Genomic DNA, 12787 nt, shown 5'->3' on the forward strand with positions numbered 1-12787 from the left:
TCAGCAATACAAGATGTGAAAAAACACTCCAAAACAAAAACCCAACATCCTTGCCCCATTTATCAGGATAATTAATTTTTCCTGATGCTGATATGGACCAGATTTTACATGTCTTGAAAAATAAGGATAGTTATTAAACATATACCTTTATCTTACATCTATTGATAATTAGAAGTATTAATGCCCAATGCCATATGGATTACGACCTTAGTAATAAGGGCGGCAATTATTTCATTAAGAGACAGACACTTAATGACATTGTAACACAACTAACTAGACTAGGCTATACCACGCCTCACTTCTAAACAGTGTTGTATATTCATTTCGCAAAAACAGAAGCTGTATTCTGTTCTAGTTAACATGCATCACCAGCATCAGAGAGTTATGTTGGGCATATATACATTGAAATGATTAGGCATATAATAGATGACAGATAGCATATGGATTATGACCTTCATAATAAGGTAAGCATTAGTTTCATTAGGCACCCCTAATGACATTATTATAGCACAACTAACTAGTCTCGGGTATATCATGTCTTCTTTCTAACCTGTGGTGTATATTTCTTTAGCAAAAACAGAAGCTGTATTCTAGAGAACATGCATTACTATCATCAGAAATTTAGTGTGGGCTTATACAGATTATTTATTATACTGTAAACAATTTCAATTACTGTGTAAGAGAAAGAGGGAAAAAAAACTATATATATATATATATATATATATATATATATATATATATATATATATATATATATATGTATATACATACACACACACACACACACACACACATATACATACATATATATACATACACACATTATATATATACACACACATATACATACATTATATATATATATATATATATATATATATATATATATATATATATATATATATATATATATATATACATACACACACACACACATACACACAAAATTATACACACACACAAAATTATACACACACACACAATTACACACACACACACAAAATTATACACACACACACACACACACAAAATTATACACACACACACAAAATTATACACACACACACAAAATTATACACACACACACACACAAAATTATACACACACACACGTACATAAATCTTAACTCTTTCTGATATATGGTATGTATTGTAAAGTAATGGTCATTTTCTCTTTTGATTAATTGGCCTTACAAAATACACAACCTGCCGATTACATTTATTATGCAGTCGGACATTCAGAGCCCGATAGCATTTGTTCCTACTTGTTAAACTACAATCAACATTCTTCTGTAAGATGTTTATTTCTATCAATATTAAAATGCTTTAACACTTTACAGAAGCAACAGTGACTCAAAGTTAAAAGTTTTACCTGTTTGATATCCTAATCAGAGAGAGAGAGAGAGAGAGAGAGAGAGAGAGAGAGAGAGAAGCTGCATTAGTTTTGTTGGCAGCTACAATAAATCACCACACCCTCTTATTTTTGATTTCCATCCAGTTTCCCTTTATTTTCTTCAGAAATTAAGCAGAAAATAGTCAATGTAGAGCTCCTTGGATGCAAGTGTCAAGAAGTCAGCTTGAGAGGTGTGTTACAGTTAAATATTTCCCCCGTTTAGCCATAGAATTGAGGTAGGACCAAAAAGTTCAACTTGCTGTTTTACATGGACATCTCGATTAGATGTTACAATCCTTTCTATGGAATGTTGCAACGATGGTTACGGCTTGATTTAGGCCTTCAAGTTGCTTCCAGCTTGTTTGAGATGGGTACCACAACTTCACTGAGCTTTTTAGGTAATGGGTGAAGTGAACATAACTCAAGGTTAGTTATGGCTCCTTTAGAATAGCAGAGAGTATATCAGAAATGTAAAAGTTATTATTCTTTTTTTCTCTCTCCCTCCTCTCCCTTGCTACTTCTTTTCCCTCTCCCTTGCTACTTCTTTTCCCTCTCCCTCCTCCTTGTCATTTTAGAAGTTAAAGGCTTGGAAGTTCACCAAGATCTTTAGAAAAGGCAATTTTAGCCTCTGTTGGTGTATTAGCAGTATAGTGAAAGATAGTGCATTGGGATATCTCAGCTGGAATTTTTTTTTTTTGTGATGAGATAAGAGCAAAAGGGTGTTAAGTGCTTGGTCTTGCTTGCTTTATCTGCATAGGGACATCTTGGGCAAAGGTGAGTTTGTTTCCTTTCCAGTTCAGGAAGCCTTTTTGTTTTGCTGCTTTTAATATTTTCTGCACATGATGATAGTTTAATATTTTGGCATGTTTCTGTCTAGGATTAGCAAGGTTTTGTGACCTTCGAAGAGCTCCGAGATCTTTCAATTACAATGCCTTTACTTGTAGGATTATTGTCTAGTAGGGATGAAAATATTTCCATTAAATGTTTTTGGTAGTTGCATTTGGTCTATTCATTCTGGAACTCCTCTTATGAGAATATTATTTATTCTACTTGCTTCTAGGTCAGTAAGTTTCTGTTGCAGGTCTTTTAAGGCAGTTTGTTTGTTTTTCAGTTGTTTTTGTATTTCTTCAATTCTCATTTCATTAGCTGCGGTTTTTGCTTCAGCCTGATCTAACCTCTACTATTTTTTCAATTGAGATGCCAAAGTTAGACAGTTGATCTGAGAAACTTTAAATGGTACTTTGTATGGGTAGAAGTGCTGATTTTAGGTCAAGTGTAAAAGTCCCTTCAGGCTTGTTTTTAGGATTAGGTTTGGATGGTTCTTGTAGCTTCAGTGTTCTCTGTCTTTTACAGGTAATCTCTTTCTGGAGAAGATAACTGTGATAGTTTGTTTTTTGTGGTTTGTACATCCATGTGGTCTTGTTCCTTTGTAGTATAGAAAAGCATTTTGCCCCTTTTATTCTTGTATCTGTTCTTTCCGCGTTAGGCCTAAAACTGCCATGCGGTGCTGCAGTATAAGCTTTCAGAGAATAAAAAGCTGTATTTTCAGTAGAGAGGCCTTTTAAAACTCCAGAAGCGTAGCAGAGAGCTTGGTTGATATGTTTTAGTTTTTAGTTATTTGTAAATCCAGTCTGATGGCATTTGATTAAGACGAGGTAAATAGCTGACTGAGGAGCTACAAGGAGAGTGTGTTTACATGATATCCGCCATCTTGGAATCAAGTTTTAAGTCTATTTTTCACATTTTTTTTTATATTTTTTTAAATTTTTTAAAAAGATTACATAGAACTTAAAGTAAACTTCCCATACTTTAAAACTGAGTGTTTTAATACACATATCAAGTTTTAGGTAAAGTTATTCAGATAGTATGGTTTTTAACAAGTTAAATGGTTTTAGGTTTTCATTTTGAAAAATGTTTCTACATGCACACAGTCACTTTATGGTTACAATACCCTGTAATAACTAATAATGACTCTTTTAGCTTCATTGGTTAACCAATTAATTCATTGAGTAGAGGAAGTATACAGGGAAAGGTTCATAAGTCAGTCCACATCTGATGAAGCAACATTTAAAAGAAAATGTATTGGATACGAGACATTAATGCTGGAAGTGTATTTGTTTTCATTAAAGCTGCGTTTTAAACTATAAAAGCTGGTCTTTGATCCTTGGTGGTACCAGAGGACATTTTTGTTGGAAGATTTACATCAAATGCTCGAACGTCGTTCCCAGGGGGGAGAAAAAAAAAAACGCCGTTCCCAAAAAGACATTAAAAACATTGCTTCATTCCCCACACCCCCCCAACATGGGAGGGGGACTGTCCCCCCCACACCCCCTACTTAAATATACCAACTCAGATATCACACTACAGTGCCGAAAATGGCAAAGTGACGGAAGCGGCCAAGCGACTTCTTTCCCAGGGAAAGAATTTGCTTATACGCTGCTTCATCATTTTGCATTTGACATTTGTAGTTTGACCAAGACGCATTTGACAAAATAAGTCTTCGGTCTTCCGACAGACAGGAACCAGTTTTCTTTAACTGTCATCAAAATGTGCGCAAATACATTATACTGCTTTAAAAACTAAACAGAAATACAAGCAATGCAAACAAATACAAAGTATCATAGGTTGATGAGACAAGTTTAGTACGGTTAAAGTGCTAAGTGAAAGAAATGGGTCTCTCAAGGCAAGCAAGGTGACGAGTGCCAGCTCCACAACAAAGAGAAACTCTTAAATATGAACCAAGCATCCTATGGTGAATTAGCAGCCTGGGTGGTACAGAAGCTTGGTGAGGGGGAGGATGATTATGAGGCAATACCTGCTCATATCTTTCAGACCCCATTGCAGTACAATCAATGAAAACTGGGTAAGCATACAAATGATGGAATCTGCCTGCAAAGGGATCATGGCCTTCTGAGGGATAAGACACTTCTAAACGTAGCAGAATATCAGTATGTCCAAGATATTCCAGAGTTGCACACCTTGGACATAATATTAAGTCCATCACCCCTCCCTAATCAATAAAGGGATTTGAATTTAAAGGCTGAAAATTTGAGTTCTTGAGATTAGCATGTACAGCTATGGCGACTCATCCAAGTTGTAATGAGCTTGATGCAGTTATCGCAGACAAGGGAGCTCAGAGACTATACAAACTTGACGGAAAAGGTACGGCTGTATTTCATTAACACAAGAATTACAAGGCAATCCTCTTCAATAAGTTCACTCAGGATATTAAATACAGTGATGGGAAAAAGGTCCAATCTAGAACCTTTCAACAAAGCACAATCAAAAGGAAAAGAAAAGGACAAATTAATGTCAAAGACAACTTTTGGAATAACCAGAGAAGCAGAAGCAAAACAGGACATTTCCCTGAGGCACTGCAGTAACTGTCTAAATGTTTCAGTAGGATCCCATAGTACACTATGCCAGAAAGCCACTGTGAGATCAAGGAGAGCAGAGACTGAACAAACCCCTCCAAGCAAACTGTTAATGACTATGGCAAGGGTTGCTTCGTGCTGGAACAGATCCAGAAATCACAGTGAAGTCTTCCTTATGCAACGTGCAGATGTTTCATCTTCACGTAGGGTTAAAGTAATCCGGCAATCTTAATACACACTCTTCAATTAGATTATAACTGCTTGTCACTGGTTAGATTGAGAAAATAGACCACTACTATGTCAGCGTAAAAAGCAAGGTTATTTATTTAAGAATGACTTCTACAGAAGTAGCATTGATGCCTCCAATTAAACCACAGAACAGCTATGCCTCAAGAAGCAGTACAAATTGTTAATCTGTATATAAATTATATAAAATTAATCCTTCCAAGGCCACACAGACATGCATTACAATAGGTAATGAAAAAAATCATTTTATTTCTGAAACTAAATCAACCGTCATTCAAGCCATTCTAATGAAAAAAAACTCATATTCCACAACATTATCAAATGCAGCTGACAAGATATTCTAGAAGACCCAAAATGTAGAATAGCAGGTTTTGCAGCAGAGATACCACCACTTACCCACAAGGGAAGTTTAACTTACAAAACAATATACTCTCACTACTCTTTGGTCAAAATATTCTTTCCAAACAGATGTACGATTTATCCTATTCACCAAGCTGACACCAGCTCTTTAAACAACTACGGCTATCAAGTGATGTCAACTGAGAGTTCCAAAAACAACAACAAAGATGAGCAATCTGGGGTTACCTTCCTTTCTAAAGCATTAGTTTAGGGGCAAAAAAATATGTCAACATTGTGGCATTACCTAAACTTCTCCTAGCTAGGTGTCTTGAGTTTGAATCACCAATTAGCTCAACTACCTAGCAACTTGAAAACACATTTTGAAAAGTTTTTCCTCTAGCACTCCAGCAGCTGAGATCTCATTTAATAAAGAATGTAGGTTACTTCAAATTTGTCCTACTGTCCACGCCATTTGTAATTTTTTTTATAAACATATTCCTGATACAAGTACCTAATTGTTACATGTGTGTCTGTGCAAATCAAGCTTTCACAATTAAGGATACCACATTACATTTGCACCAACAACGAAGATTATTCAAAACTGTATCTGTGATGTAACACTGAATTAGTGTAAAGTTTCCAAAATATGAAACTTTTTTTTGTGGAACTTTAAAGAAAATTTAAGTTTGGCATGTTATGCAACATAACACTAGGTCACGAGTTTTGAAAAGTTTTTTTTACACCCTATTTGTATGGCTTTTGCTTTTTCATCACTAATTTTCAAAAATATTCCAGGATTCAAAGGATTTTGTCACAGCCAGTAGTAAGCTCTGGAGGATATAGTTATGTCCAATTACTTTTGCAGCAACACAAAAGTACATAGAATAAAGTCAGAGAAAAGAAAAAACATGGAACTTTGTTAAAGCATTGCTTTGTTGCTACTCACTGTATGCACAGCTGTTCTTGCCTGCCAACTTCTGCTCTAGTCTTTTAACTTCCCCTTTCAAGAATAGACAGGGCGTTTTCTGCTGCTGAGGGAGAGAAAAAAAAAAGTTTAGAATCTGCAACATGTATAGTATGGGAAAAGTTTAGAATCTGCAACATGTATAGTATGGGAGGGGGAAAGTACTTCCCATAACATTCCATCTGTGTTATCCATCTTCATTTATCTTTGACATGTGGGTTTGGTTCTAAATATCGGAACAGACACTGCCCTTACTACAGCCCACAAGAAAAAAAAAAAAAAAGTATTCCTGGAACCCTGATTTTTCTGGGCCACCTCTACTGCATGGATGGCATCTTCCATTAAAGCTCCCCTCCTCTGCCCCTGGGGAAGCCACTGCCATGAGTGTCCTGGAAAGGCCCTTAAGACTTTTTGAACTACATTTTTGCTTTCCGCTGGTTCCTTGAAAAGGACCGTTTAGTAGTAGAAAAACGTACGCCACTGCAGAAATGGTCTTTCCAGTTTCACACCTAGACAACATTTCTTGAACTTTATGCCAAAAAGGATGCTCTGTCAACGGCGGCACAGACAAATGAAGACTTTAATTGCTCCACAAATTCACACAAGAGCATCCAGGCATGACTCTATGCCTGATCCCACTGCTCTAGTCGTCCCTTCGGCTGCATGTGCCATGAGCCTCATGGATAAATTTGAAATGGACTCTATGGTGACAAACTGAGAAGCAACTTTATTTTGGACTTCATTAGATATGGCTCCTACCAGGGTATCTCATCAGATCCCTTTGGAGTCTGGTGAACTGTGCCATAAAGTTCAAAGACCATAATGCAAAGTTTGATGAAGCATAAACCTGTTTTCCAAACCTCTGGGAGGATGGATAGTGGGACTTTTCCTCTGCCAGTTCCTTTTTTATGGCCACTGCTACCACCATGGCATCTAAAAGCAATCCCTTTGTCTAAAACGAATGATCCTCGGGTGCAGTTAAAATTTGGTCTGGCCTTTTGGGGATTGGTTCTATGGTGCCAGAAACCTTCCACACTTGCTGCGATTTTAACTTAATGAGCTCATCAGCAGGGGGAGTAATCCAAGAAGTAGATAGATCGATTCCTCCAAAGAGGGATTTTGGGATGTCCAGCCACCCCCCTGTTTAAGGATCAAGGATGTTTCCAAAGGAGACATCTTCCTGGGGGTGACCGTGGGGAACCCTCTCCATCAAAATCAGTGTCCTCTGTGATGGATTCCTCCATGGAACCTGTGCATTTCCTCTTGCACTTCCTCTTCTGAGGAACCTCCTCAGTGGGACAGTCTGGGGAGGTATCAGAAGAGGACAAAACCTGAATAGGTGCCTCCTGCAGCTTGCTGTCCAGGTGTTGGTACTGGTGGAAGCTCTGGAAGAGAGGAAGGATCCAGGGACTGCTCCAACAGGGGAGCATCTGACGGGATGCTTACAATGGACAAGGACCTCTCCTTGGCCTAGAAAGCTGCCCCCCCCCGCAAAAGGGAAGGGAGCCCAGATCAGAGAAAGACTGCCGCAAAGCCGTGGTCACTCCCCGCTCCAAACAAACAACCAAAGCCCAGTGGTACAGATGGCTCAAAAAAAAAAAAGGGGGGGGGTAGAGTCCCACCCCTCAGAACTGACAGCAGAGCCACGACCCTGAGAGTTCTCTGGATCCAACAGAGCTGAAGAACTACAAATCAGAACTGGAGATTAAGATCTCATCCAGACCAAAACAGTTGGCACTGGGAAACTCACAGCCAAATCTCTAAGGCTTCAGAGGAGGAAGAGTAGGTGGAGTCACAGAAGAAAGGGCTCCGGCACTCAAAGGTGCTGGAACCAAGAACAAACCTGAAAGTCCCCTCACCCAAAGGAGCTGATCCACCAACCTGAACACATCCATTTCTGTCAGACTCTTGGTGGAACAGACTGACTGGGCATAAGGGGATTTTTGGTCCTTCCAAAAAGGGTCTGGGGTAATTAACCAGCAAAATGATTTACAAATGGGGAGTATCTAGCCCTAGGTCAATCCAGGAAAGAAAATTCATTGCTTTCAGTTGGAACTAAAGATACTGGTGCCGAAATTCGAGATGGCCCTGAGGCTGCCGGCTTCATGGACTGGTCTACAATCTGCACCGATAACTTCAGCACTGCTGGAGGAGTCACTTTTGATGCAGAGATCAGCACCAAAGTATCCTTTGTAGTAAGTGTTGGTTCCACAGAGCTAAAGGAAACAAAGTTCTAATTATTTTGGTCATGAGCGCCGAGGGAGAAGCTCACACCGATAAACTCCTCTTTTTAGGTCTGTCAAGTTTTCAAGAACAGAAGATGAGGAAGAGGAAAGAAACAGCCATTTTGCTAGAAAGACCATAGAAGGCCTCCTCAAAGGAGGATGTTATTATCCCCTTCAATAGCAATGTATTCTTCCTTCCCACCAGGGCCCAGTGTCTAAAAGCAAGACAAACTGAACAATCCTATGGCAAATGCATCAGACCCAGGCAAAAGACACAGACTGCCCATCAGAACTAGGCATTTTGCAGCCACATTCCAGACATTTCTTAAAACCAGAGGTGCCTTTACCTTTATCAGCCATAATTTGAACAATCAAGTCACACACACACACACACACACACACACACACACACACACACACACACACACACACACACACACAGACATAGAGGCTACCAACAATGGTAGAAAGGAGTACCAAAGGTACAGAAAGCTACCAGCTATGGCAGAAACGACTACAGAGAGTGTAGAAGAAAAATTGTAAACTACAACTACTTCTTACTCTCTTTTTTTTTTACTAGAAGAAAAGGGAAAAGAAATAAAGACTACCAAAAGTGATAGCACAGAGTACACTGAAGTGTATAAGGGAAAGACGGAAAGGATAAGTAAACAGTTATCAGAGAAAAAAAGGATAGGCTGTAAAAGAAAAAAAACAATAACTATATTAGAGAAGTAAAACACCCTTATGACAATCCAAAAATCTGAACTAAAACAGAAGAACAATTATTGGCTCAAGAGCAAGTTGGCAAAGCATCCGTCCAAGGAAGCAGCAAATGTGACTGGAGGTAAATTAGAGAAGAGCTTTCTGGGTAGATATTAAGCTCGAGAGTTTTTAGTTCTCGTAGGCTGTACTAACGACCATGTCAGTTCCGATATTAGAAAATGATCCCACATGTCAAGGATTAAATGAAGATTTACATCAGATCTACTGTATAGACATAGTTGTGCTAGTTCTCATTACCAAAAGAAATATTGCATTTATTGACATTTGATTACTGGGAAAATTCGAGAGTGTAGGAACTCATTTTCAGCACAGACATGAAGAGAAAAGCTCCAAAGTGTAACAAAACAATACAAGAATAATTTTACAGTCCTTAAAAATACAAAAAGATTACAGTTGTGTACACTTGCCATAAATGTGGATCTTAAAGTGTATTCACTGTTGCAGTCCTCACACTTGGGTTATCTACCTGCAGGTAGCCCTCAGTCAACCCGAATACCAGAGTCATAGTATTTCTGTGTTGGATGCTATTGCTTCTTCCATGACATCAGGTCATCAGGGGAATAAAACAGGCAGCCAACGCCATTACATCAGTTTTTCTTGCCCCAAATGTCAGGATCCCCCCAAATAGGGAGCTGGCGTAAGGTGGTGAATACCACCAGTAAAAAGGTAAATACCAATGCCATTAGGAATGGCCAGAGAGAGGAGAGGAGAGGTAGAAAGACAGAGAAAGCCAGGGGGCTGGAGGGAGGGAAACCAGGACTGCAATAGTGAATACACTCCAACATCTACATTTATGGTAAGTGTACACAAAGTACAGTTGTGTACTTACCATAAATGTAGATGTTAGAGTGTATTCACTGTTGCAGTCATTACTCTTGGGTTATCCTGCTGGCAGAATACCCTCAGTCGGCCAGAATTCCAAAGTCCAGGTCTGGCGTCTGTTGCTGTCACCTCTTCCCTGACGTCAGTGCGCCAGGGGTATAAAATATGCAGCAGATGCCATTTTCTTCAGTTTTTCTTGTCCCAGATGTCAGGTGCCCCCAAATTGGTAGGCTGAAAAATATGCCAATAAAAATGCATGCACAAAAATAACATTTCCTTTACCTACAAGCAAATACACCAAATAGGCTGTATAGGATAGAGAAGTGCAGATAAGTCCCAGCCAAGAGAAGGGGGGATGGTGGGTGGGTAACCAGGACTGCAACAGTGAATATACTCTAACATCTACATTTATGGTAGGTACACAACTGTACTATGTTCATCGTGTTTCACTGTTGCAGTCATTACTCTTGGGTTGAATCCCAAAGCGGAGGATGGGTAGCTGGGCTAAATAGGATTAAGAGAGGCTATGAGGTCCTGCAGAACTGCAGTGGCAAAGCCTGCTCTGGACTTAGAGTAAAGAGGTAAGTGGTAGTGCTTTGTGAAAGTGTGCACTTAACTCCAAGTTGCAACCTCTCAGATATCTTTGGTTGGTACTCCTCTGAGGAAGGCTGCTGAAGTGGCTGCTGCTCTGGTGGAATGAGGCCTAATGCCCTTAGGCACTGATTTGCCATGTTGAAAATAGCAGAAACAGATGCAATGGCCTATCCATTTAGAAATGGTCTGTTTTGAGATGGCCTTTCCTTGTGATCCTGCAGCATATGACACAAAGTTGCTCAGTCTTTCTGAAAGCTTTAGTTCTGTCCAAGTAGAAGCGTAACTGCCTGTGTATATGTCCAAAGAATGCAGAATTTTCTCACCCTTGTTCTGTGGATTTGGATAAAAGGTAGGCAAGTGAATGGTTTGGTTGAGGGCCACACTGGACACCACCTTAGGCATAAATGTAGGGTTTGTCCTCAGAGAAACCCTGTCTGGATGAAAAACGATAAAAGGTTCCACAGCCATGAGTTCTTGTAACTCAGACTCGTCTTGCAGAGGTTATTGCTAGGAGCAGAGCTGTTTTCCAGGATAAGAATTTTATATCTGCTGTTGATGCTAGCTCAAAAAGAGGCAGTGTGAGTCCTTCCAAAACATAATTGAGGTCCCAGGCCGGAATTGGTGCTCTCCTTGGAGGCCTAATGTTTTTGGCCCCTCTGAGGTACTGCCTTATTAAAGGATGAGAAAAGATAGATGGTTCCATATTGTAATGGGCTGAAATGGCAGAGGCATGAATCTTAATTGATGAGAAAGGCCTTTGTTCAGCATCTCAGTTAGGTATTGTAAAATCTGACAACGCCTAGTTCCTGGTTCCAAGCACAGAATCTCTTCCATTTTTCTGCACACAATTTTCTGGTACGGGGCCTCCTGGCCTCCAAGATAACATCCATAACAGCTTTTGAAAAAGAGGAGTGTTCTGAATGGCTACATTATCCGCCATGCTGCCAGATTTAAGGTCCTGAGTTGGCTGTGCAGGATCAGATTGTTTTGTTGGGTCAGCAAGTGAGAAGTTTGAGGCAATATCCATGCTGGACCTTGAGACAAGCTCTTTAGGACTGGGTACCAGTGCTGGCGTGGCCAGTCTGGTGCAATCAGTACCATTTTTGGCTTCTCTTGTCTGACCTTTAGGAGTACCCTGGGAAGGAGAGGCAGTGGAAGAAAGGCATATACTGTTCGATTTTTCCAGCTGAAGGATAGGGCGTCCACTTTCCATGCTTGCTTGAGATAAATCCTTGTGCAAAATCTCTGCAATTGGCAGTTGTGAGGGGAGGCAAAAAGATCTATGTCTGGGCATCCCCATTTCCTTATGCTGAAGACTTGTGGATCCAGTTTCCATTCGTGGGGATCCATGAGGATTCTGCTTAGTTTGTCTGCCAGAGTATTTGTTTTTCCTGGCAGGAATTGTGCTTGCAGGTGAACTTGAAAAGCCAATGCTGTGTCCCATAAGGTCATTGCTTGTCTGTAGAGGGGGGAGGAATGTGTACCTCCCTGCTTGTTTATGTACCACATGACCGTAGTATGGTCTGTCTATCAGTAGCTGTCCTGGATGAAGCAGGCCCTTGAAAGCTGTCAGGGCATTCTGAACAGCTAGCATCTATTTTTGATTGATGGGAAGATGCATCTAGTTTGCAAGCCATGTGCCCTGAATACATTTTCCTGCCATATGGGCCCCCCAGGCATAATCTGATGCATCCATTGTCAGTGTCTGTCTGGCTGTGGGTAAACTGAATGGCAGACCCTTGTTGTGGGGACAGGCTTCTGCCCACCATCGAAACTCCTGTTGTAGGCAGGGAATGAGTGCAATTACTGTCTCCAGGCTGTGGCAATGCCGAGTCCAAACACTTTTTAGATACTATTGTAGTTTCCTCATATGCAGTCTGGCATATGGAATTAGTAGAATGCAGGATGCCATGAAACCCAGGGCCTGCAGGATTTTCCTTGCAGATAAGTGGGTTTTTGTTGCCAAATTCTTGAAGTAAGAAGTCAGTTGCTTTTGTCTGGCATGAGATAAGCCATCTGGGCAGTTGTATTTAAGCTTGCAACCAGGA

The 12787-nt window shown here is 40.0% G+C and overlaps 1 protein-coding gene across 1 annotated transcript in view; it reads right to left on the minus strand.

The window, feature by feature from the left end:
• Nucleotides 1-12787, minus strand: part of CYRIB (CYFIP related Rac1 interactor B) — a gene marked incomplete in the record, with an annotated part of 1384994 nt that overhangs the window by 701547 nt on the left and 670660 nt on the right. The window contains 1 exon segment of the mRNA XM_044066242.1: nt 6298-6382.

The sequence above is a fragment of the Protopterus annectens genome, chromosome 3.part1 (genome assembly GCF_019279795.1).
Source record: "Protopterus annectens isolate FY-2018-M chromosome 3.part1, PAN1.0, whole genome shotgun sequence".
Taxonomy (NCBI): Eukaryota; Metazoa; Chordata; order Ceratodontiformes; family Protopteridae; genus Protopterus; species Protopterus annectens.